Genomic DNA, 6114 nt, shown 5'->3' with positions numbered 1-6114 from the left:
CTACCTCGCCTCTCAGCTACTATTATCATCTATGGAACAAGATACACTCAAAAATAACGGAACCCATTTTCCTCCTGGTAGCCTACTTATAACACAACTCGATAGTGTACTAGTGGTTAGGATTGAAAACCTCAACTCTTAACCAGAGTTACAATATGGAAATTTCTAGAGTCTTCGTCATCATTGTTACACAGTAATTTGTCACTGTCTTCCTACCAGTCTTCCTACTGTGTCATGAGTCCAAGTCATCCATGCTCATGCTCTCTAACGTTGCCAAATGACCCACTTTGCCAAAGTTTTTTCTATCATCGCGACTGTTGTAAAAATAAACGTGCTGATGAGCACTCCAAAACCGACCGAACGCGCTGCCAGCGCGGAAGTACACGTGATTATATTTTATCGCGTTGACATGACTTTATTGGTTATTCAGTAGTGATTTCAGCGCTCCAGTGCAGTTAGGCACCCGTGATGATCCAGTCTGGGCGAGTTTGTTCTAACAGCCGACCTTCCAGATGACTCCAGACCTAGTTGTTGGCCTTGTATGTTTCGCCCTCCCTTCTCTAGCATGTCTGTTTTGTCATTTGAGCCACCTTCCTTGGAGATAAGCTCATCCTCCTACCATTCATGGAGACTCCTTCTCCTATTTAAGCCTCCACCATTGCCATGAGCTGCTAGTTTTGGAATTCATAGTGTTTGGAGTGTTGTTGATAGTGTGTGAGCTTGATAGGTAGCTGGTGTGACAAGTGTGGGATTGTTGGAGAGCTTAAGGAAGGTTGTGAAGTGTTTTGATCTTATGTAAACTTGTGTGAGAGAGAGTTTTATCTTGGGAGATCTACCTTCAAGGGTGAATGCTTGAGGAACTTGCTGGCTGGACCCTCTTGAGAAGGATTTGACGTCAGAACTATGGTTGTATTCTTCTTTGTTTATCAATAATAGACGACTATCATTATGGTTCCACTCTTATTGTCTTTATGATGGTGTTCGAGTTATATCCTTTCTCACTGATATATAGTTTCATCTATTGTATTTTATGCTTGTGTTTGTATCGTTCTTTGCATGTGCAGGTGTCTGTGCACGAGGATCATGAGGATTGTGACCAGCCGGGGCAAAGGAATGGGAGCATCAACTCTTCTACAAGTACTAGCGTTGGAATCCAGGTAGGCCTTCATCATTGGTCTTTCATTTGCAATTAGGAACCTACGTGTTAGCGTTGTTTGATTGTTTCTAGACCCTATTTGGACTAGTAGGGATCGCCTCTGTCTGTAGAGGGGATTTACCTCGACAACAATTTGGCGACTCTGCTGGGGATCAAGGTCACTTCCTGTCGACTTCAGCTCATTATCCAGGAAGTTGACCTAGAGACTCCCTTCAGGTGCCTTGGAGCCTGCATGCCTCAATGGCAGGTTCTTCGTGTTCGACACAAGGTTTTCATCATTGGCCTCCGATCGAATGATTCTGCGGGTGCTCGACGCCAGCTCACTGATTCGCACGCCATAGATTGTACCTATAGTACCTTGAGGACCATTGTCATTATTGGTGGTACCTCTCACGTCTGTTAATAGTCTTCATCATTGACTGGTAATCAGACGATGTTCTGGCATGTTCGACTTCAACTCCTATATTTGCATGCTTGAACTTGTACTTTGTTCGGGTCGAGATGGAGCGCAAGACCCTGGATTTTGTCTATTGAGATCTAGGTTGCGATTTTGTGGATTATTATGATCATTACATGACTCATTGATGGATGGCTGTTGTTGAGAAGGTAAATCCCCTCTACGGATAGAGGCGATCCCTACTAGCCCAACAGGGGTCTAGCAACAATCACACAATGCTGCCACGCATGTTCCTAGTTACAATTAGACAAGAAGTAAAGAGCACCTACTTGGATTCCTGCGCTGTCGTTTGTCGAGGGGATGTTTCCCTTGCTCCTTCGCTTCAGCTGGTCATAGTCTTCCGCGATCCCCGCGAACGGACACCTGCACACACGAAGGGAAAGCAAACGCAAGCGTGAAATCTAGTAAAAGTAACTATATGCCAGTCAGAAAAGACATAATTCACATTTATCCATTGCATAAACAAACGAGAATGGAACAATAATAGCAGTCATCTATTATTAATCAGAATAGAGAAGAGTACAACCAAATGTTCTGACGTCGATAAACTTCTCAGGAGGGATCAGTCAGCATGTATCTCAAGCATTCACCTTTGAGGATGGTTCTCCCAAGACAAACTAGTCTCTCTCTCTCACACAAATGTCACAAACAAACTTCCCAAAGCAATCAATCACTTCCACTCCTAACACACCACACCTATAGCAGCAATCTGAGCACTACAAGCTCTTGTATAATCCAAGCTAAGTCTAGCTATTTTCTAACCAGCTGCTCATGGTAATGGTGGAAGTTTATATAGGAGAAGGAGTCTCCTAAAAAGGTGGAAGGATGAGCTTATCTTCAAGGGGAGTAGTTGCAAAAGGTCGAACAGACATGCCATAGAAGGGAGTCGACATTCACAAAGCTAACAACCAAGCCTGGAGAGATCTGGAAGGCTGGTTGTTTGAACAAATTCGCCCAAACTGGATCAGCGCGGATTATATGGAGACTGCCGCGCTGTCAGCACATAACAATAACTGAACAAGTCATGTCAGCGCGGAAGGACACGCGAAAGCCGCGCTGTGCGTCATCGCGGAAAAGTGATGTTCTTCCGCGATGGCAGCGCACGAAATACACTGTGGGGCGCTGGTCATCGCGGTTATTTTAGGAACAGACGCGCTGATGCACAAAACTTTGGAAAAATGGGTTTTAAGCCAGTTCAGGGATCAAACACTTAGTGATTGTGATTTCTTGGACACAGCAGGGCGACTGACAGGAAGGCAGTGATAAATTACTGTGTAACAGATGCCCCTTAAAGCATGAAGACCGAGAGAGTGGGAGGGGTGAAATGCTTTACAACACACGCCGAACTGGAACACCACCAGGAAGTACCGAAAAATCTCTGACAATCATGTACACGCAGTCTAGGTATGGGCGCAGCCATCCAAAGACATGCAAGACTGGTCTATGGTATGGACGCAGCCACCCAGCTAAAGAGACCATAATAAAGACAAGGTATGGTCGCAGCCATCCATGAAGACTCAGGTATGGGCGCAGCCATCCATCGATGAGTCATGTAATGATTATCCACAAAATCGCAGCCTGGACCACAGTGAGCAAGGATCCAGGGTCTTGCGCTCCATCTCGACCCGAACAGAGTACAGGTCCACACATGTGAATACAGGGGTTGGAGTCGAACATGTATGAACATCGCCTGATTACCGGTCAATGATGAGAACCGTTAACAGACGCGAGAGGTACCACCAATAATGACAATGGCCCTCAAGGTACTATAGGTACAATCCGTAGCGTGTGAATCAATGAGTTGGTGTCGAACACCCACGGAATCATTCGATCGTAGGTCAATGATGTAAACCTTGCGTCGAACACGAGGAACCTGCCATTGAGACATGCAGGCTCCAAGGCACCTGGAAGGAGTCTCTAAGTCACTTTCTCGGATAATGAGTTGAAGTCGACGAGAAGTGACCTTGATCGAAGGTGGGCCATAATGATTCCCACATCAGCGACACGAGACAGAGGTATAATAATTTGTGATGAGATAGCGAACGAGGTTGCTTTGTGGCAGAGGACAACTTCTCTTGAACACATAACGGCACTATAACGGATTTGGCAGTACTTGACATCAAATGAGCAGCGGGTAGGATGATGATGGCAATAAACAGATGAGAGGTCAAATAGGATGTCCCAAACCCATGGAGGTTAGTGAAAACGAGATGAGATGACCCCACCCAGACACGAAACAGCGGAGTGCCGTGTTCAAGAGCGACGTACTGCCGAGACGACTGTAATCAAAGTTCCATTTTCCCCACCTTTGCAGGCAGGTACCCCGATTATTTTTGGACGACAAGCTTGACGGGGGTAACATATGCTTGATGTGTGTCATGTTGATGTCATTGAGTGTTTAACGAGCCTGACAAAGGAAAAACTCGGCTTCTTTTCTTGTTTCGAGAGTCTGAAAAGAATGCGGAAAAGGAGGCTCCAGGGGGGTCCTTTTTCGTACAGTTGTGTCTCTCGAGCCCGAAAAAGTATAAAACTGTGCTCGAAAGAACCGCCCGGTCATTACAACCGAGGAGTACTTTTCATAAATAGTGTCGCCGACCGGAAAAAGTAAAAAAGTGGTCGAAGACACGTCGTTTTAGAGCCAATATCGAGTGCGAAACGACAAGCACCCGGCGATCTTTTTAGTTTAAACGGTCGAAAAAAGAGCTTTAAAAGTGACCGCCTCTCGTTCCGTTAACGAGTCGAGAGGGGGACTCGGCAATCTTTTCATCTTTAAACGGTCAGAAAAGAGCTGAAAGCAGACCTCCATTTTTATTCTCTTTAACGAGTCAAAAAGGGAAAAATACTCGACAATCTTTTCATATTTTATGAGTCAGAAAAGAGCTTAAAGGTGACTCATCCTAGAGGAACGAGTGGTATAAAGGGTAGTAATTGGTTCCGGCAATGGTGGAACTGCTCAAAACATGTAGTGGTCAAGAGGCTGGCTAATAAAACCACTCATCGCTGCGGTTCCTCAGGAAAGGATAAACAACCAAGTGAGAGCATATAATCGGCCAAAGAGATGGTGGCGATGGAATGAAACAACCAAGGCTCATCTAGCAGAATTCAGCGGATAAAAATGGCAATCACGAGATGTAAATCGGGTATGGGTTCATTTTTACACAAGCTTGAACCATGGAGAACTTTGCTTGGAAATCGGGTATGGGTTCATTTTTACACAAGCTTGAACCATGGAGAACTTTGCTTGGATTCGGTTTCATGTTTACACAAGCTTGAAACGAAAAACTATGCTTGTTATAAGTTCGCATGCCCCCAGCATAATGACGCAAATCGAGGTACATGCCCCCCAAGCTTCATTGCATTCGACAAAGTGGATGGAATGAAGGTTCACTTTCGAGATCTATGAAAGACTCGACTTGTATTTTACGAGATCTTAATCAAAATACTCGATTTGGAAAGGGGATTGTTTCATTTTTTAATGAGGTTGACACAGTAAAAGAACTATCCTCATAACCCGTGTTTCATTTTTTAACGAGCTTGACACAAGATCAGGAACTATGCTCCGACACCTAGTTTCATTTTTTTAAGGAGCTTGACACAGGAAAGCGAACTATGCTCCGACCAGACCCAGTTTCATTTTTTAAGGAGCTTGACACCGGAAAGGAACTATGCTCCAAACGTCGTGTTTCATTTTTTAGCGAGCTTGACACAAGACAAGGAACTGTGCTCAGAATGGACTTCATCATAATGAACGGGAAGTGGAGGCCCCCAAGAAAGTGGCTCCGGAGGGGAGTCCAACATCTTGGAAATCAGGACCTAATGCCCCCAGGACACGATGTACGATGGTGTCGTCACTGGGTACGGGCACGGGTTGGGTGGCCACGTAGTTGATTTGCGGTGAGGCAGATGCAACTTGTGGATGAAAACCAGGAGGGAAGGAGGAGTGCGCCGGAGGGGCTTGTGGACGAACGAACGATAATTGATCGAATGTCATGATTCTTCCATCGTGTGGAAAACAAACCACACGGAAAAGTGAAGAAACAAGGGCTCCCATGGCATACACATAATCACGACCAAGGAGAAGACTGAAGTCTAAAGAACCTTGGGTAACTGAGATGTCTATATAGACAGTCTTGCCTCCCAAAGTAATAGGAAATTGTGGAAGGATCCCTAATGGCTGACTCGTTCCTCCGTCAAACGCGGTGAGATGCGGTGCGACAGGTACAAGCGATGGGGAACCCAAAGCTCGCCAAGTAGTAACGGGCATAAGACTAACCGATGCTCCTTCGTCTAACACAGTGCCGGGCAGCGCCTTATTGCAAGCATAGGCGGTGACCCAGAAAGGCACATGGGATGGAAGGGGAGGGGCAGTCAAACGACTCCAATCAAAGGAAATGACCGAACTACTTGGTGGGGGAACCATATGGTTGCCCCCCTGCTCGGAAAGAACCGAATCTAAATTCTCCGGAGAGGTTTCAGGAGAACCTTTATCAAGCTCAGGAGA

Source organism: Pinus tabuliformis, chromosome 3_1, assembly GCF_031772625.1.
Source record: "Pinus tabuliformis cultivar Carrire ecotype Pingquan chromosome 3_1, CPIR1, whole genome shotgun sequence".
In the NCBI taxonomy this organism is placed as follows: Eukaryota; Viridiplantae; Streptophyta; class Pinopsida; order Pinales; family Pinaceae; genus Pinus; species Pinus tabuliformis.
This window is presented reverse-complemented; position numbering follows the sequence as displayed.